Source organism: Protopterus annectens, chromosome 7.part0 (assembly GCF_019279795.1).
Source record: "Protopterus annectens isolate FY-2018-M chromosome 7.part0, PAN1.0, whole genome shotgun sequence".
NCBI lineage: Eukaryota > Metazoa > Chordata > Ceratodontiformes > Protopteridae > Protopterus > Protopterus annectens.
The window spans coordinates 1,719,761,346-1,719,782,946 of record NC_056739.1 but is presented as its reverse complement, the minus strand read 5'-3'; the positions used below and the strand labels follow the sequence as shown (position 1 = coordinate 1,719,782,946).

The 21,601-nt window shown below is 41.5% G+C and overlaps 1 protein-coding gene across 1 annotated transcript in view; it reads right to left on the bottom strand.

Moving 5' to 3' along the window:
* FURIN (furin, paired basic amino acid cleaving enzyme) overlaps nt 1-12,631 on the bottom strand; it is a 1,258,063-nt gene extending 1,245,432 nt beyond the window's left edge. Inside the window, exon 1 of the mRNA XM_044078261.1 lies at nt 11,751-12,631. The gene's annotated coding sequence lies outside the window, so the exon portion shown is untranslated. The remainder of the gene's footprint in view (nt 1-11,750) is intronic.
* Between the last annotated feature and the right edge of the window lie 8,970 nt (nt 12,632-21,601).

Below are 21,601 nucleotides of genomic sequence, written 5' to 3'. Positions count from 1 at the left end.
AGCCCCTGGTAGGTTACCCCGGGTCTCCTCACTGTGGGTTGCTCAGCAACATTCACATCACCACCTTCAGCATCTTGCACATGTTGGTTTATGATAGCAAGAGCAGCCCCTAACATTTTGTCTGACTTGAGCTTTTTAAGCTTTCCCAGTTTGTATACTGCAGTGTTGCAGAGTTCTTGGGAAAAAATATGGGGGGAATGCTGTTTGCAGAGTTTAAAGTGCTGGGCTGGGCTAGTCTGCTGCCTGTGTAATTGGCTGATTCGGATACATTTCACCTGGCAGCTCTGCTAGTTCTCCTTGGTTAACTTCCTACTACTTCTTTTCCTTCCTTTTCCCTTTGTTTCCACAAGGGGCAGTGCCGCGCAAACAAGCGCACAAGCTGTATGCATGTTTGCAAGGAGTTTCCTATCTTTTAACATTGTGCACCTTTGGTTTGAGGTTTTCAAATAGGACAACTGTAGGCACGCCTCTTGCAATCCTGAGCAACTCAAAGCAAACATAAGCCGCTGTGCTCCAATTAGCTTACAGCCTGTCTGACACCCCCCCTCATGTCACCTATATTCTACTCTACTACTCACCTACTCCTACTCTTACACTCTTGGGACATGGCTCACATGCTGGGGAAAATTGGGATTCACTATCATTTGCATAGGACTGCCTACTAATGCATGGTTACATCTCTCACACTGAGCCCCCCCCCCCCCCCCTTAGCAACCACTACTCAGTGGCCATGTCGTTTTCAGTCTGCCATTCACCTGCATGGCAGAATAAGCTTTTTAGTGAAAATGCCTATTTTTGGCTTTGTTTTTAATTATTTTCTTGTTCTTATAAGCGCTGCACGTTTGCGTGGTGCTGCGCTATGCTTAAACATCGGAGATAAACAAATCAATCAAGTATTTAAGCTGTATCAAAACCTGTATATCATAAAGATAAATAAAATCAGTTACAACTATACAGTATAAAAATCATACATAGCTTTAGGTAATAAACAACCATATGGTCACCGCAAGCTCCTGACAAGAACAAGCAAGTTCAAAACAATAACTTGTACAGCACTTTCTGCAGTTATTCCATTATCTCGGTTGTAGTTCCAGAATTGGTTAATCCTGCTAGGACTTCCTAATCTGTTTATCCTGAAGCGCCTTCACTCTAGTTAACTGTAGCAGAGCCTTTTGGATTCATATATTTTCTTTCAAATCAACAAGTCCACTGCATGAACTCTGCTAGAATGCCTCAAATTTATAATTCTGGTATAGGTCCATTTATAGGTTAAACATACTATGAATTCTACTTCAGTTCTGCTTTGGCCTTCTTGATTTTTTTTAATCCCTTTGACCTCCCTGATTAAAATTACTCTTGTTGTAGTTCACATCACCTAAACTTACTCTGTATTCGTAATTTCAGCATGTGTGTCTTGAGGGGGGGGGTGACTGGTTTGGCTCGAGTCTTTAAGGCCATTGTGGGGTTTGTTGATTTAAGTTATGGCCCTAAACTATGTCCATCCTACAAGGACCCCCATAACTCTAAAAATGACTCTGCTACCAAACTATGTCCAATCTGCGAACTTATCAGTGTGAAACAATACTTTGCCTCCATGCACAGTCCACCTACTTTGAATACTCAGGAGTGTGGCAGAAAAAGTAATGCACTTGGGCACAACAGTTAAAGGTATGCATTCAGTAACCTTTAGGGATAGAAACTAAACATACAAGAAAATGTGATAAAAAAAAAAACTTTTTTTGATTTGCAAAAATCTTTGTAAGTGCCAGTAATACTGATATTTACTTGTTATACAATTAATTCTGTGAAGGATGCAAGCTACCAACTATCGGATAAACAGGCCTCATTAACTATATGACATAGCAATGAATACCTGACATTATATATAAAAAACTATTGGAAAGATCTTAGAGATAAAAGGTACTCATACTATTCAAAAGCATAGCTGCTTTACCCACATTCAATGCTGAACTACACAAAATATGAACAAAGCACACTGTGCACAAGTCAGAGAATGTAGCATATTTTTTTTTTTTTTTTAAGACTAAAGACTGGACTACGCAAGTTTTATTTTGGAATACTTCCAGAAAATATAAGAGTGTTGGTTTTGCAGCTGGGAGAGAAAGTTAAAGGAGTTAAGCTAACATACAAGGACTAATATATGCATACCATGGCTCATCATGAATTGTTAGTGACTGAAAGTGGAAAAGGAAGAAAGTTTGTAAGCAAATTCCCAATCAAAATCCATACATTCATACTCAGCAGATCTGACCAGAAATCTGAAAAATTATATGTAGACCAAGAATCACTAATCACACAGATTGACATCTGGATAAATGAAAAGTGCAGATGGCCCTCACTTTCAAAACCACTACTGGTGGAGTTAAACATTTGGCATTGTCAAAAGCGTCTGAAAAATCCATTACTTCCTTAACACAGCTTTCCCAACAAAAAGGGCTTTCAATCTTGGCAAGAACTGTACTCTAGAACCCCTTTCACCTCTCACCTCACGACAGCATAGCACTTGCAGCTATCTATCCCTGCAGACAGAATCTGGAAAGGTAGAAGTTTGTCAATGGCCACTTCTATTAAACAGAAAACTCTTACACGAATCGTACCAAGACACCAAAACAGCAATTATGATTATGCTTCCTACTTACTATTTTTTTCCTTACTCAAATCTCACAGTTGCTCTAAAAGAAATGTTTCAGCCTGCATGATGAAACAGAGGCAGCTACACTCGTCCTGCAGTTTTTCATTAGTCATTCTTCACAATTTTACTTCCTGACAGTGAGTTTTGCAAAGATCAGTCAAGTGTGACAGAAGAACGCATGCCACTACAGTTCTTTTCCACAACCATTTGTTGAAGGAATTTTTATAAGAGCAAAGATCAGTTATCCTTGTGCCTCTTAACTGTACCTCATTACAAGGAACGTACCTCATTTGGAGTCTTAAAACGTTCATGTTCCTCAAAGTTCCACATTGAAAAGGCCTGTCACACATTCAGTGTTAAGAATTTTTTTAACTGATATCCATGGTTAATAGAAAAGAATAATTAATTCACGAAAAGATCTTTTTGACAAGTAAAACCAGCATATGACCTTCCTAGTTGACGTCGTCAGTCACCCATTTGTTCCACATTTTGCCCATTTGTTCTACATTATGAGGGCCAGTGTTCCTCATTTTAGAGATGGAAGGTTGAGAGCTATGGTTATCCTATAACAATGCAAGCCTGCAAGCAATATCAATTTGTTCAGTGAACTATCTATGCCACTGGGGGAAAAAATTTGAAAAAACAAGAGTAAAACAGCAGCATCCATTTAAAACTGCCTTTCCATGTCTATAAAATATCAACTGCAAGTAACAAAAAGACTTAGCAGAACTGCTGGACACTTACCAAGCAATTATGACAACTAAGCAAAACAAAGGGATGGTGGTGAAACTTGCTAGGAGCCTAAGGCAATGGAATAAATGGATAAAGCCTTTAATATGGATAGCCCAGATGACATGACCAGTGTTGAATTAGCAGTTTTGGCACTTGAGCACAAGCAGGGAGAACGGATTTGCCTATCTGGGAAGGAACAACGGTTTTCGCATGCTTTGTGTCACTGCTCTAAAATTTACAGCCCCAACTGGAGTGTGGAAGCATATCACGATGCAGAGAGCTAGTGTCGGGAAGACGTGGGCATGATTATCCTAGACTGTGACAGTGGTCATTGTTAGAGCATGTGGAGGACAACACATGCACCAAAGGGGCACAGGCTGGTCTTATGATGATACAACTGTTACCACTAGTGGTCTTAGGCCACAAAATAAAAATGCTGCCAATTCCAGGATACCAGCAGTAGTACCAACCACCCTAACAGCTTGAAACTATGACTCAGAATGCATACAGTAACCACTGATTTAAGTGCTTTAAAAGAAAATTTGAACTAGGCATGGAAAAATTTTAATAGTTTATAACAAGATTCACAGCACTGGTGCTGTAACTAACTGCTGAAATAAAACCACCTGACTTACAGATATACTGCCATAGTGATGGGGAATAAAGTGTACTGTGGAAGAAAGAAACTGAAAAATAAAACTCACTTTAGTATAAAAGTCCCCTTCAGACCATTTTAGGATACAACTAATTTACAAAAACATCAAACTTAAAGAAAAAGAAACAGTAGTATTGCATACAAGTTAAATATACAATTTTTGTTCTTGTTTCTACAGCGTCCTCCTTTAAACCTGTCAGAGTGCCCTTCCCCTCAGACACAATTCAGGAGTGGGACTCTGTGCATACACATGCTTGTATCTTACTTCAGACAAGAATCTTCTTGAGGATGCGAAATGCAGGAGGCCACAAAGTTTTTTTTTTTTTTTAAACACTATACAAGAACACTTTTTGTACATTAAAGCTTTTAATAACTCAAATTTATTAAATAAGAGAGTATTCTTACAACATGCTACACCCCTTACACAGACTCTCACAGAGTGGTAAAAACAAAATATAAACTCTTAGTACAAGATACAGACAACTTCAGGAGACTACACATCTAGAAAACACAGGACAACACAAATGACTGTACAGATATCCCTGAAGTACTAGTGTAGTAGTATTTCAGTGCAAAAGGCTTACTCACCTGCTGTACTTTCTTTTTAAATATCCAGGTGTAAAAACAAGTAAATTAAATGAATTAATTTTAATATGTAGCACAAAACTAAGTTTATTCAGATACTGCAAAATATGTTAAAACTAACCCAGAGAAGACTAAATAGGGATGACACTTTTCTAATAGCCCAATACAGCTGATAAAGCAGGTGCATACAACAGCACCCATGCTCACCATTTCCTTTGCCAGAAGGGGTACACCACCAGCTTTTTCAGTCCAAAAGGGAGGTTAGAAAGGTCATGGCAAAAAAAAGTAGAATGCAGACATTGACACCTACACGAGCCATATCCAAAATGCAAGGTCTTGAAAAAGACTACAATAAAGTTCTACCAAGTATGGTTGTATGTTCATAACCGTATATCTGTTCAGTAAACGAAAACACAAGTAAACCTGTCCACTTGCAGACTCAAACAAGGACCAATATTTGTGTGTGTGTGTACTCATACTCAAACAAGGACTACTTTTTGTGTGTATGCATACATTTACACACACAGATTATATACACACACACATTATATATATATATATATATATATATATATATATATATATATATATATATATATATATATATATATATATATATATATATACACACACACACACACATTTTATATATAATCTATACATATATATATATATATATATATATATATATATATACACACACACACACACACATTCAAAGGTAGGTACTAGGCTATCGGCCCTAGGGCCTATTCAAGCCTAGCCATACCAATTCCCTGGCTATTGCTTCCCACAAATATTTACTGTCCTGGACGTCTGTCTAGCAGGTCTACTGATGTGATCCCCAGGGTGAATTTCCCATCTCCCATCCAATCGTCAAGGTTCCTCTTGAAGAGGGCCACTGAAGCGCTCTGCCTGACATGTATGGTCAGCCTATTCCAGAGTATGGGAGTCTCTGGGTCAGGTACCCATCCCTCAAGCGTGTTCTATTCATTGTGATGACAAGGTTAAGATCCCTGGAGCGTGTGGCTCATAGGGATTGGGATTTCTTTAAGTGTAGCATGTCCAACAACTCTGGGTTTGACATGGCCTTGTATGTTAGGCAGAATCGCCTCTGAGTAGGTGATATGCGACAGAGTACAGCTGGAGTTTTTTTTAGACGGTCAGCATAAGACATCTGCTTTAGGCATGTGATTCTTTTTGTGAGGTATTTCTGCAGCCTTTCTAGTTGTTGCAGATGTCTTGTGAGGTACATACCAAACAGGGCATTGTATTCTATATTATGGGTCTACTGAGAGATGAGTACAGAGGGACAATGACCTCCTTTTTTTAAGTGATGAGGTGTGCCACGTAGAAAGATTTTCTAACTGATGTGTCTATGTGGTTATCAAAGGTGGGACCACTGTCCACATGTGTCCCTATGTCTCTTATCACACTTTCAGTGTTTAGTGTACTGCCAACCTATGTGGTAGTTCACACGTATGTGATTTTTCTCCAAAGGGGACAACTAAACATTTTTTGGCATTTAGCTTGAGCCCATGGCTCTGGCACCAGGCATCTGTTTCGATAAGGCCCTTTTGTAGTATATCCACATAATTTGGGGATTTAGTAATGGCTCCCAGCTTGCAGTCATCTGCGAACTTTGTAAGCCAGAGTCCCTTAGTGTTGGCGTGTACTTCAGAGAAGTAGATGCCAAGCAAGAGTGGTCCCAGGACAGAACCCTGTGGTACACCACTTGTCACTTGTATGGAGCTGGATTTGGAGTGGACTGCTTTTACAGTGTGTGTTCTGTCAGTAAGCCAGTTTGCAACCCACCGAGCGATACAGGGATTAATGCCCAGCTTGGTAAGTTTATCTATGATTCCAGAGTGGAGGATAGTGTCAAAAGCCTTGGTGAGATCCAAGTAGGCTATGTGAACCACCTTACCCTCGCCCACGGCTCTGGAAACTGATTCAAAGAAGTCAATCAAGTTCAAGAGGCAAGATTGGCCCTTTACGAACCCAAACGGGGTGGGGTCCAGTGTTTGAAGGTTGCCAATGTCTTTGTTTATAAGTTCCATGATAATACATTTCAGGCTCGTCAGACTGATGGGACTGTAGTTCCCGGGATCCAAAGTGGATCCCCCTTGTGGAGTGGGATGACTGTAGCTGTGCGGCACTCTGTGGGCATGAAGCCGGAGGTGAGGCTATGATTACACATGACAGAGGTGAGGTGCCAGTTCATTTTGTAGTTCATGCAGTACACAGCCCAAGATGCCGTCTGGTCCAATGGATGCTGTATTCTTGGCTTTGGAGAGTGCAGTTTTTACCTGAGTGGCTGTGATTACCGGAATTTGGCATTCTTTTGGCATTGAGATGGGCCCTTTAGTGGGCGAGACGAGGGTGAAGTTGGCACTGAATATGCCAGGATATTGGCAATATCCTTGGTATCAGTATATCTAGTGCCATTCTGCTGTAGCTCAGAGCAGATCTCAGTATTGCCATTTAGATTCTTGTTTTTGAATTCTGGGCAGGGGACCACCAAATTGGATTCTTTTTTTTTTTTTTTTTTTTTTTAAGAAGACATGGCTCGGTCTGGCTCGGTCCATTCACGAGTGAATGTGCTCGTACAGCACCTTAGTGTAGGATTCAGCAGTTGCACTTCCAGTTCCCATCTGCATGGGTGTTATGAAGTTGGTTACTTCTGACTTGAAAAGCACGAAGTTGGCTTTGGAGAAGTTTTTTACAGAGGTTTCCGTAAAGGGGGGTGGGATGTAGACATCAAGGGTGAGCCAACGAGAGGGTGACCACTGGTGTGGAGCATCGATCTCCCATGCTGGTAATGACCAGGTCTAGAATATTGGTACCCCTGGTGGGACTATGAATAAGTTGCTCTAGGGCGTTGGAATTTATGAATTCCAAGAACCGTTGAGCAAAGGTGTTGGTACAAGAGTAGTTTCCCAGTTAATGGCAGGGTAGTTGAAATCACCCAGTATTAGGGTGTTTGGTTGTATCTTAATATTTTCCAGCATATTTAGAAAGGTGTAGTGAAAATCTTGGGGCATGGTGGGGGATCTGTAGCAAGCTACAACACACACACACATATATATATATATATATATATATATATATATATATATATATATATATATATATATATATAAAATAAATAAATAAATAAAAGACATACATAGATGCATCTTCTCCTCTCAAAAGTCTTCTCATACACATCGCAGTTTGTAAAAACTGTCTGCGTGCTTGAATCAGTTACACTTGAATCCCACTACAGGCAAAGTTCTTTTTCAAGCAATTTTCTCGGTTTCTGAGACAATGGTCTGGACATCAAAACAAGTCAGTGAATAGGTAGTAGCTTAGTGTGCCACCCCACCAAACATGCAGATAAAAATACAGCTGCACTATATGACAATGAAAGATCCATACTCCCATCAAGTTGCTATATTTTACTACTTTTACTGCTGCAGTATTCCATGACAACCAGAGCTAAAAATGGGGTTGTTACTGAATCCTCCTCTTCACACAACTAGACTGTACTTCTATTTACGTTACTTAAATGTAAGCTACAAGCGTTGCAAAACAAATACTTGCTGAATAATCTATAGATCTCCTAGAAACCCTTTTACTCTGTTACTGTTTAGCCAGCACAAAATGTCACCATCCTAATCCAAGTTACGTAAAATCTGCTACATTAACCTCTAATCTTGACACACGTGTCTGAACACAGAAGAGACTCCAGAACTGGGCTCAATACTAAAATTTAACTAACCAGTGAGCTATAAAAATAGTCCCTACTCTCAAATCCTGTCTTTTTCCTGCTTTAGAAATCCCTTCTAATATGAATTGCTCTTTTTGATCTCTTGACATGAGATTACAACACACTAAAATGGAGTACTGCAAGCACTGTGAACACCATCAGATTTTCACAACTTGGCACTAAACTAGGAAATTACAAAAAATCTAAAATATACTTCCAGTTTTATATTGGGAAATGGGTAGAATCAAGACACTCCATCACACAGATATTACCACCATCATATGCTGATTATTAAAATTGTGTTTCCAGTATGAAACAACACAGACCATCCAATGACCTTCAGATCTTCTACAAATCAAGTGTGTACAACAGCAGCCTGTACTGTTTAAGGTGCAATACATGTTTGCATTTTTTTTTATTAATAACATTGTTCCACCAGTACTGCTATACAGTCCTCTTATCAACCTAGACTAAGTTGGTGCACTTCAAATCACTGGAGATCATTAAACAGACAAAATGTTTAAAAACATTATCCAACACTAGGAAGGTTGTGTGGACACTGGGGGTAATGCTGCTACCATATCATCATTAAAACAAACTTCAATAACAAATCCAAAATTACATTCTGGATCTATTTGTTAAGTGCCCATTTCGCAGAAAAAAAAACTATCTTATCAAGGTAATGAAGGACTTCAGTGGTTGTCAGGTCAGAACAAAAATATTTAATACATTGCATTTCACAAACAGGTAACCAACTAAACTGCTTGTTTTAAGCATTTTGAACTATACTGTATACTTAAGATCAATTTAGTGCTTCAATGCTGCACACTACTGTAAATGTTTATGCTTGTGAACATATATACATTACTGGCAGAATTCTGGAAAGTTCTGTCACACCAAATAAAAGTTAGCATCGTCTTATTTTCAAGTCAAGGGAACAATGATTCCTTCAGGTATAGGATGAAATGACTCACAAACAAAATCAACATTCATTTGCCTTAACCTCCATGCCAGACTGTGTCAGCTACATACACTACCTTTCAAAATTTATCAGTCTCTGTTTTAAAATTTAAACATTTAGCCCACTACAAGAATCAACCTACTCACTCACTAAAAAACTGTCTTACTTTATTACTTCAGGTGCCGATACGAGATGGAATGAACTGGAAATTTTAAGTTTTGTGTGTGTCTCTCTACTGTGGCAGCATTTTGGATTCTTGTTCCAACCCAAACCATCAACAACAAATTTAAGACAACGCAAACTGCTTTCAAATTACTGACCTGAGTACAGTTTTCCCTCCTTACCTTTTACATGACTAAATGAACGAAGTAATTAGCAAAACGTAAATAAAGTATTGCACTGATTATACACAAGGACTGGAATATAGTAAACCTTCAATTCAGTCCTATTTCACATTTTAAAGGGTCCATCGCTGTAGATCACTATACACATCTGGAACTGACAGAACTGAAGGGTAAAACGCCCACTTTACTTTAAATGGATAGTTATTACCATTTTCTTTATATATTAAATATGTCACAAAGTATCTTGCTTGCGACATTTATATTTCCAATATATCAAATTGATTTTATCATGATGCTACTCAGACCAGAAACAGCTCAGCAATATGAAATACAGATCTGATGATTCTGGGATTAATTTTAGACATCAGTGCTATTAGAAACCATCTGTTAATACCACATCTTGGGTCACTGTACTTCACAGTTAGCCACCACTGCAGTACCCATTGGTGCTTTGCCATTTAGTAGTGACCACATATCTTAACCCCCCCCCCCCCCAATCTTTCTTAAAGTTCATTCTGTTGTATCACTGGATTATATTATGCAAACAGGATTCTAACCAAACTTCATTCGATCATCCTCTGTTACCGAGAGACAAAATTATTTCAAATATACATTTTTTAAATAAATAAATACTGTTTCACAAATTCAGTGACTAGATGATCAATTCTTACAGAATGGAAACAAAATTGCCTGCTACTCTAAAACTAAACTTAAGACAACCTCTAGCTCTGATGAAAAAGTTCTGAAAGACAAAAAAAAGCAAAAGTAAGGAAAAAAAACTGAACATGCATTTAAATGTAGACTCCTACAGACCAAGAGATTAAATCAGTGCACCCTTACCCTTCCCTACACTGACCACAGTAAAACGATCCACTTCTGTCTTACAGCCAGCCTAAATGTCCTACTACACCACCATAACCCGTCTCATCTTCCCAACGCAGTGAGCCTATACTTTTATACAAATTAAATGCCAACTTGCCTTAGCAATTTTATAACCCGTTAGCAAGAACGGTACCCAATTCTATGTCAGTGTTTTGAATTTCTTAAAGTTTCAAACGTACTCTGGCACGTTAGGCATTTTTAATAGCAGCTTCCATATCCAGCACTGGTAACCAGCCACCACAATGACCCTACTTTTAAGATTTTTAAGCCACACAGCAGTGGCAAACTTTACATAATCTCTGTAAATTTATATCTGTGACTTAACAGGGCGTCTTAACCAATATGAGTTCTCTATTTATAACCTGCATGTATGATAACATTTTATTTGCACAACCAGACTCTATGCAAAGTAACCTTTATTAACACATGTAAAACACCGGGCAAGGTAGAGAATTTGCATTTAAAGAAACCATCGAAAGGATTCACACTGCCGATCAATGTCGATTACAGCTGTCACTTATAATCAACACAACTACTGGTTTTGTTTGTGCAACAGCTACAGTCTGTCATTATTGCACAACCCCAACTCACCTTGTTCATAAATTCACTAGGATATACTTCTAGTTAATTAAAAGTGAGTACCTGGTTAATCACAATAACACCTACTGAACCAGCGCGACAGCAGAAGCTCAAGGTGATACAGAAACTTCCAAGGAAATAAAGTAAACCAACTTCCAGGTCCAACCGAAGTCCTACACATAGGTACAACAGCAAGGTAAACCTATAATAAATAACTGCCTCACAGAAAAAAAAAGACAGCCACATAAACAAGCACACAGATAAAACAAATCTTTTAAAGTAAGCACAACTACATAAAAGTTGAACTTAAAACTTGGCGAGTACTCATCAGTGTAACTGCCCACAACGTCCTTAATTCTATCTGATAATTCCTCCCGTGTACTACTCTACTTCAAGAAATAACATACTATTCATTTGAATTCCTCAATTTATGTCATAAGAATATCGCACGGCCTATAAAATGCCCTTATGCTTCGCTTACCACCAAAGTATCACTTTGGGGGTAGACTACGATTTCCCCTGCCAAGGACCTCAGTATCAGCTTCACCCCTTCGCTATGCGACGCTCCGTTTCAGTCACCAACACACATCACTCTCTAAGGTACTCACCTGACAACACAGACGGCATCCAAAGTTGGAAGTCAGTGAAACAATAGTCCTATCCAGCAGGGGTACAGTGATCTAGTTCCCTATTGCCTGCGTCTTCCTGTAATCTAGTCCACCAACATACAGTAGATTGCTCACTCAGTCTCTCTCAACTAAGCGAGTTTTCTGTGCGGTGGGGGGGAGAAATAGCCTTCCTCCGCCTCCCAAAACAGAGAGGCGGGGTGCGAGTCTGCCAGTCTTTCCTGCCAATCAGTGACGTAATAGAAATGGGTAAAGCTCCACCTCTGCCAGAAGGGAGAAATAGAAACAGGAAAAGAGAATTTCTTGTTCTGCTTCCACTTACAAGGTAGTAATTGAGTGTTTGTGTTTTGTTTAATTTGTAACTCCAAAGGGGCCTGGCTTTCCGTTACCCCGCCTCCTCCTCATTTCCTCTTTGGACATATAAAACGTTCGACTAGCGACAGTAAATGTTAATTTCACCATTTAATATACTGTAATTTTTGAATGTTGGCTTCTACTCCGTGTGAGCAGTAGCATAGCTAATTACACCTTAACGTTTGCCTTTAGTTGCTTTTCGTCGTATAATGCAGCAGCAGTACCCGGTAGTTAGTGAGGTGCAACAGGGGTACAACAGGATTGCAAACAGGCATGCCTGCAGCGTCGATGTGAATTTCTGACATAAATTCGTCTGCTCCCCTTTTCCAATCCGCAAAAAGAATAATTGAAAACGCGGTGTTGTGTTTTTGTTGTGTTTCTTGTTTTTAATTGCCCTCTTTCCCTCCCCTTCAGGATGGACTTGAGGCACATTAGCAATAAGAACACGCGCAAGGCGGATGCTACGTCAGGATACTAGTAGGAATTTCGACGCGAAGAGTGTTACTGTTGATGTTCTTTCTCTTCCGAGCGAAGGTGGGCCGGGCTGTTGCGTCATTTATGATGACAGGATAAAATCGGGGGTGGACTTCGAGACTGTATCGGCGGTTAAAGAGATAGGACCCTGAATTATACTAAGAGTTTAGGAGTGTCATTTAAAAGGAGACGTGCTGTGGTGGAAAAGTCTAGTACAGCCTCCCAAGCGCCGAAGTGGCTTGGAAAATTTTCACTGGACTGCAGTAGTACAGTACGTTTATCTCTGATTTTCGTAAAACAGCATTTATGTGCCGTAAGGCTAACTACGTTTTAGTCTGTTATGGAGATTATGCTGGAATGGGTGTTGAAACACTTCGCGGCAGACAGAGAGCGAAGTTATTGCTGCTTTTTACCTGACATTTATTTTGCTGGACGGTCCTGATGCAGGAATGAACGAAGGAAATGAACAATAATGCATGTTATCATTGCGTTGTATTAAAAATGCGAATGCTGTCAGCTGTAGGGCGATATTTTGTGCTTTAGTCAAATCCCAGCTACTTTTATATCCAGATGTGTATGGCCTTGAAAAAGTAATCCATACAAAAAAAAATCCCTTGGAGAAAACGTTTAAGGCATTTGAAACTTTAAAGATAAGTGACTAGAAGGATTAGAAAAAAATAAAATGCTATTTAAAACGTTAGGGACGTCAAAGTAGTTTTTTTTACCTCCTTAGCTGTTAATGTTGACGAGTCTTTTGCGCTGGTGGGTAAAGTGGATTTCCCAGTGCAGAGTATTGGTTTAGTTAGGAATGTCATTTCTCAGCCACTGATGAGATAACCTTAATAATTGGTTATAATGAAACTGAAATTTTCATTATAATTATAGGGGCTGGGAAGGTGGATACCAGTTCAGGTGGTTTATACAGAAAAATGGACCCAAGTCATGCGGGGCAAGTTATCTTAAACTTAAAGCTTTTTTAGATAGTATGCTGTCTGGTAGAAAGTCAGTTCAGGTCCTGTTGGACTGGCATGATGTGGTGGTATCTCGACATTCCTAAAAGTAGCTGCATTAGAATTTTGTATGCAGTTCATCTCCTAAGCCGGAAGGTCTAGGTAAAGAGCATTACTGTAATACAGCCGAGAGAAAATGATTGTATGCATGACTGCAGGGAGTTCAGCAGGATGTGCCTGACGATAATATTGTTTGTAAGATGGAAATGGGGAGGTTTGTCAGTTGTTGCAATTTTATTTTTTAAGTCTAAGCTTGTTGTCAATAACTGCCCTCAAATGTCACACATTTGACATGAATTTATTTAAATTGTAGATTGCACTGTAAGTAATATTGGGAGAAAAAGAGGAACTGATGAGTCTCTGAGGGAAGCATGAATGAGCATAGTAACTTTGTTAGTAGTGTTAAAAATGGATGCATTCCAAGTCTTGTGAAAGTTGTTTAGTAATCACCAAAGACCTGAGAGAAAGAGAAGTATGCTGTCGTAAGGCAAACCTCTGGATCATAGAATGCTTAAAGAAACTATAAAAAATGAACTGTAAAGGGCCAACAATGGAACTATGTAGGACACCACAGGCCAGAGATTAAACCCCTCTGCATACATGGGAGGAGGAGTCCAAAACAACTTCAAAGATTTTACAGTAATGTTGCAGAAAGTCAACAAGACTGGATAGTACTCTTTATCAAATGCTGCCAAAAGATCAAGCAGGACTAGAACTAATGCATGTAATTGATGAGTGTGCTAAAGGGCATAGTTAGAGATAAGTTAAAGACTCTGTTCAGAACTGTCTCAGTGTTGTGTTTGAAACCTGAAATAGAAAAGTTCATTGATGTTATAATTTCTCAAATTGGAATCCAGCAGTTGGTGCACTGCTATAAGAATTTTACCCACAAAGGGAAGGTTTGAGATTGGTCTTTAGATGTCTAGATTGTTATAATCTATACCAGTGCTTTGGAAGAACGGAGTAGTCAACATCTCCTGTGATTGTTATAAGTACCCCTTCACCTAGATAGGCAAAGAAGAGCTGGTAAAAGACTGAACTCAAGACTGCCGAACAAGTTAGAGCAATGATGGCTATGGCAAGAACCCATTCCACAGGTAGAAGTGCTGATACTGGAAGCTATGGTAACTGAAGTCCTTGTAAGTAGGATTAGAAAACACACCACACAGAAGAATGTTTAAACTCCTAAAAAACAATGGAACAACCCTGGTGTTTTGTAACACCACTCTTGTATAATCTCGGCAAGTGTGATGGGAAAGTACAGAGCAGATACAGGCTTCTGGCTGGACTGCACAGCAGCCTCACTAGTTGGAAAAGTATTGCAAGATGATTTGCTGCTACTAAAGTCTCCTTGAAAAAGTACTCAAAACTTTTCTGGGAGATATGTACCTGCTGTCTGGTATATTAAAAAAATGGTAATTTAAAGTAAACTGACAGTTTGTTCTATTGCCATCTTTTAATGTAGCATGGCAAAATGTCATACTGGAAAGGAAGGAAGTCCTTTAGGCTCTGCAGGCCTGCTAGGATTCCATTTCCAGGAGTGTGATTGTCATCCTGTATGAAAACGTGTTAGTGGTTTGTTAACATCAGCAAAACTAGGATGAACCCTTACATCTAGAAGCCATGAGAGTATGGGAGTGGGCAATGTCATAGTCATTTACAGGTGGCTAACCAGTTACCAGGGCAGCCAGCTCACTAGGGAACAAGCTCAACCCCTGCTTTCTGATGTCTCATAGATGGCTCCTTAGTGGCCCAGATGTTTTTTCAACATTTGAATAGGTCTTGAGACAACCTGTTTGCTTTTCGTACTAACTCGGAACACAGTGGTTACTTCTTCCTTATCCTTCCACTGTGAGTATGCCCCAGGGATGGTCTGGTCCAGAAATGGTCCCCTGAACTTTGCTGCACTTCTCCCCATTTCCTTTGTTGATGATAATTTTTAGAAAGTCAGACAGCATAGGTTCATATTACTCTTATAGATCCGTATTAGCTTCAACAGATTCATTTCTGGTTAATAAAATATGCCTAATCTGTATGAAAGAGTAAAGGGGAATAAAATATTTTCACTTCTTGTCTTGCTATCTTTATCCGTAATCAAAAACTTCAAGCCCTTTGATTTTAGTATTATTGTTTGTTTAATCTTTTCCTATATAGTTACCATAACAGAATCCTTTTTAATCCATACACCTAAATACTAGATCTTATGTCTTTTAAGTATGGGTATTGCCAAACCATTTCATGTGTAGGTATATAGTTTACCACCGTTACTGTTTTACATATTGGGCCAGATTCAGGAAGGCTTACACGGAGTTCAAGAGTAGTGTAAGCCTCCGTGTAAGCCTCCTGATTCAGCAACAGCCCAAATCTCCGTGTAAGAGACAGCTAACACGTCTCTTACACGGAGTGGGCGTGGAAATGCTCAATACCTCATTTGCAGCTCCAAGATATGCAAATGAGGTATGTGAGCGATCCACGAAGCCCAAACCAGTCCGTGTAACGGACGTGTTAGCTGCAGAAATGTACTCAGCTGACAACTGAGTACATTTCTGCAAAATTAAAACGGAGCTATGTCAGCTCCAAATAAAGGGTGCATTTGTTATATTAAGCATGCCAATGGCCAAATATGTGGCCATTGGCATGAAAAGTTGCAAAAAGTTATATAACTTTTTTTTTTTCACGGATTTATGTGTTTAACTGTAGCGCACACCAGCAAACGGGGTGCGCTACCTAAAACTGAAAACCAAAGCTTATAAGCCCACAATTGTGGGATTTATGTATTACATGAAATGTCAATGGAGGGACTTGCAGAGCAAAACAATATGGCCTCCGATTAGTGGTTGTCAAGGGGGGGAAGCTCCGTGTAAGATATGTAACTAAGCATTACTAGGTAATCCTATGTAAATGAGGCTTACAATACTGAATCACACTGCCACATAAGTAATGAGCACTTTCTGAGTCGTGTAAGAGATAAAGAAGGGGAGGAACAGAGTAAGAGGTAGGTGACATCATGGGGAAGGATAGAAAGAAATGTACCAGATTGGAGGGCAATGTAAGGTAAGAGATGACAGACAGACATCAGGGAGGGAGGTGTGTCCCAACAGAACACTGGGAATGTCAAGAAATTGAGGGCATACGCTATCCCTACACTCTAAGTTTCTTGATATACGTGCATGCGCGCGTGTGAGGCAGGTTCAACTTGTGGGAGCGTGTTGCAAACTGTTTACAACGGTTTGCGCGGGCGTGCACGTGTGTAAGGCGGTGTTGTAGCGTTTTAGCATGAATCAGCCTAGCTAACACCGTGTAAGGATGTATGCGCGCGTGTAACACCGTGTAGGGATGTGTACACGCGTTTAAGTTACTGTGAGCGTGTTTAAGCCAGTGTGCACATTGCTCCCCCTCAGGAAACAGAGAGGAAATAGGAAACAACCAAAATACAGGGAAACTGCCAGAAGATACTACTAAAGTTAATTGGTGGAAACAATTAGAAGCAGGTAATTACACAGGCAGACTAGAAGCCCAACCCAGCACTTAAAACACAACAAAGAGCAGTGCAGGCTGTTTCTCACAAGAGATACTGCCAGAAACTAAGCTATCAGAGTTAAAACCTGAAAAAAGCTGAACTCAGAGCAGAAATGCTAGGGGCTGCCATAGCTGTTATAATCAGACATAGGCGAATTGCCGAGGGTGGTGATAATGCAGATGCTGACAGACAACCCAGAGTGAGGAGAAGGAGAAGAGTATACAGGCCTAGGGTCACCTACCATGGGTTACATGAGCTGGAGATAGTAGAGCGCTATAGAGTGGACAGAGAGCTCCTGCAGCAGATTGTTGAGCTGTGCAGGCCACGCCTCACACAGAACCAACAGAGGGGAACCCATCCCAGTGGAAACCAAGGTATGTGCTGGCCTAAGAATACTAGCAACAGGTACCTTTCAGAGACCAACTGGCGATATGATGGGGATATCACAGGCATCAGCCTCCAGGGTACTGCACCAGTTCCTGGATGCCATGTCACCACATGTCAGTGATCATATATATGTCCCTAGTGACCGTGAGGTTGTGTCCAGCAATATGCGTCTCTTCCAGCAAATAGCAGGATACCCTGAGGTGCTGGGTGCAATAGACTGCACGCACATACGCATCAAGGCACCAGCCGGTGAGCGGGGTAGAGTATACATTAACCGCAAGGGATACCCCTCCATCAACTGCCAGGTCGTGTGTGATGCCCAGGGCATAATAATGAATGTGTGTGCTGGCTGCCCTGGTAGCTACCACGATTCCCACATCTGGCATCTGACGCAGCTGTACCAATCATTTGCCAATGGGGACTTCCCACACGGACACCTAGTGGGGATGCTGGTTATGCACTTGAGCCGTGGCTGATGACACCCATCAGAAATGCACACACACCGAACAGGAACGCCATAATGAGGCACACGCACAAACACGTAATATCATAGAGCGTGTGTTTGGGCTGCTCAAGTCACGGTTCCGTGTCTGGACACGCCTGGTGGAGCTTTGCAGTACACACCAACTACATGTACCCAAATGATCATGATATGTGCTATGCTACATAATATGATCCTGGAAACAGCTGCAGCAGGACCAGCACAGGGCTGGGCCAAACATCCCCACCATTGCCAAGGCCACCACAGGCAGGGGTGACTTGGAGGAGGAACAACCTGACCTTGTCCCAGTAGGCAGAAGGAGGCGTGCCCAGTATGCCCTGGCCTTGGCAAAGAGGCAACGATAGCACATATGCTTGGTCAGTAGGAACACTGGGACCGATACCCACTCTGACTCACTCATACAGTAACAGGGATGCCTAACATGACACAACCTGCTTCCAAATGTACAGGGAGTGTAGTATGTGCATCCGACAGAGGCAGCCCTGCAGCACCACCCGAGGCATGAATGCCATGTGTTAAGTAATGTAATACCATGTATCATATGCACACCTGAGGACCATGACTAACATCCACCCTCACCAATCATAAACCACAAAACACAAACCCACCTCATAGCTATCACAAGGGATAGGAACCTAGATGTAATGCTACCCAATGGCAAAGGTATAAACAGCAAGATGTGTGCAGTGTAAATGCACACAGTATAGGGAATGCACATATCAGTGCTGTAATAGAAAACAGGGTCAAAGCTCACATCAGCACCCTGACACTACCAGGGTCACACCTCATACAGTGATGTACATGTGCAAAAACATGGAACAAGATACAAAATGAGGGTGACTACCAATAAATGGCATGGATAACCACACACCCCTGTTGTTACCACAACAAGAAGCAACATGCATTAGCCATGGTCAAACACCAATGGCTAAAACTGACTACTACTATATAGCTTGCTGCAGACCACTGTCCTAATAGCAGCAACTGCCCCAGGCCTATGTTCACAGGTTCACAGGTTCATACTAGGCTATCTGCCCTAGGGCATTTATAAGCCTAGACCAGAGTTCCGTGGAGTCTGCCGCACCTTCACTCTGACGGATAATTTGCCCATTATATTGCTGTGCCTCTGACAAGCAGTTATACTGAGGTTATCCCTGGGGCATACCTGCAATCTCCCATCCATTGATTAAGATCTCACTTGAACAAAGCCAGTGAGGTACTCAGCCTCACATGTACCAGGATGTTGTTCCACAGCATAGGGACTCTCTGGTTGAAGAATCTGTCCCTCCAGCACATCCTATTAATATCTGTGTTGAGGTTTAAATCTCCTGCCACTGTAGTTCTGATGGATGTAGAGGTCTTGAGGTGAAGCGTGTACATTAACTCAGGTTTGGACATGGCCTTGGATGTCAGGCACAGGTCACCTCTGAGCAGACGGTAAGTCACGGAATCAAGCTGGAATTCCTCCAGTCGGGCAGCATAAGAAATATGTTTGAGACCCTTTCTCCTCCTGTCGAGGAATTTGTGGGCCCATCCAATTGCCATAGGTGTCGGGTCATATACATGCTGAATGGGGCATTGCACTCAATCAATGGTCCGATGAGTGAAGAGTACAGCGGAACAATGACCTCCCTGGATCTAGATGTGAATCCCTGCATGATGAGGTGGGCAATGTAGAACTTCTACCTAACTACCCTGGCAACGTGAGTGTCAAACAAAAGGTTACTCTCAACCTGGGTGCCCAGGTCCCTGATAACCTCCTGTGTGCTTAGAGGATTGCCACCTACATGGGAACTAGTGGTAACCTTGTTCTTCCCAAAGGGTATGGCTATGCATTGTTTAGTGTGTAATGTAAGGCCATGGCTCTGGCACCAGTTATCCGTGACTATGACACCCTTCTGAAGGATGTCTGTGTCAGATGGGTGTCCAACTATGGTTCCCAGTCTGCAGTCATCTTCAAACTTTGTCAGCCATAATCCTGCTGTGTTTGCTTGTACTTCTGAAAAGTAGATGCTGAGCAATAGTGGGCCCAGGACTGAGCCCTGTGGGACACCACTTGTGACAGTTGTGGAGTGTGACATGGCACCAGCAAGTCTGAACCTGTCTGTTCTGTCACGTAGCCGGTTTGCAACCCATCCTGTGATGTATGGGTTCACATTTAAGCTGGTGATGTTTTCAATGATACCCAAGTGGGTATTGTGTTGAAAGCCTTTGCCAGGTCAAGGTAGGCTGTGTGGAGTGCCTTGCCCTTGTCAATGGCCTTGGTGTCTGTTATGAAACAGTCAACCAAGTTTAAAAGGCATGATCTGCCCTCAACAAAGCCTAACTGGGTTGGATCTAATGTCTGCAAGTCCCCTATGTCCTCATCTATGACTTCCATTATGATCTTCTCCATAGCTTAGCAGACCCTGCTTGTCAAGCTGATGGGATGGTAGTTTCCGTGGTCGGTGGAGGCACCCCCATGTGAAGTGGGTCCACCATTGACATATGCCACTCCTTGGGAACATATCCTGAGTTGAGGCTAAGATCATACAGCTGCCCTGACTGCGGGTTTAATTCTTGAGTGAGTTCATGGAGCACAAAACCAGGGACACCATCTGGTCCCATGGATGCTGCGTCCTTTCCCTTGGATAGAGCAGTTCCCACCTGAGCATTTGAGATGTTTGGGGGGCTACAATCCTCTTTCATACATATCTCTCCAGTTGTGGTGGAGGGGTGGGTGGAGAAATCTGCACTGAACCTGTCAGCCAGTATGTTGGCAATGTCTGTAGGTTCAGTGATATTTACAGCATTCTGAGCCTATTCTGAGCATATCTGGGAGTTTCCTCCCAGGTGTGTAACGTATCTATAAAAGGCCTCATTGTTGTCCCGTGAGCCCTTAGTGGGTTTACTCCCAATATTCACCTTGGATGATTTCATGGGGGAACTCAGTGTTTCACCTATATTGAGCAGGGCTGTCTACCCTTCCACGGATATCGCTCTATCTTGTAGTACCTCCTTCCTTGTGTTGTAGTGCTTGTTTATGGCTGAGGTCCACCACACTGGACGCTTGCCTCTGGTACAACGAGTCTGTGTTTTGTTTGGGATTGCCTCATCCATGCAGTCTTGAAGGTGCTGGTAGAAGGCAGTTGTAAGTGATACAGTGGCTTGGGTAATGGTGTCTGCTGGCTTGGGGGCTTTGAAAGAGACCACAACAGTCATTAGAAGTGTGTAGTCGGCTTCTGAGAGGTTCTGCACTGTGGTCTTTTCTATCTGGGGTGGAGGTGGGATGTGGACTTCCACTGAGAGTAGGTCATGATCTGATCTCACCAATGATGGGTATACCTCTGGTGTTGAACATTGTGAGCCCATGTTTGTGATGATGAGATCTACTATGTTGTCTCCTCTTGTGGGGATGGTGACTAGTTCTTCCATGGCATGTGAGTGTATGAACTCTAGGAACCTGTGGGCTAGAGTGTTGTGGCTGTAGTACTGATCCCAGTCTATATTTGGATAGTTGGGATCACCCAGTGTGATGGTGTTTGCAGGTACATGTATCCCGCCACTGTTTTCATGAAAGCTCTGTGAGGTACCTGAGTTTCAGAGG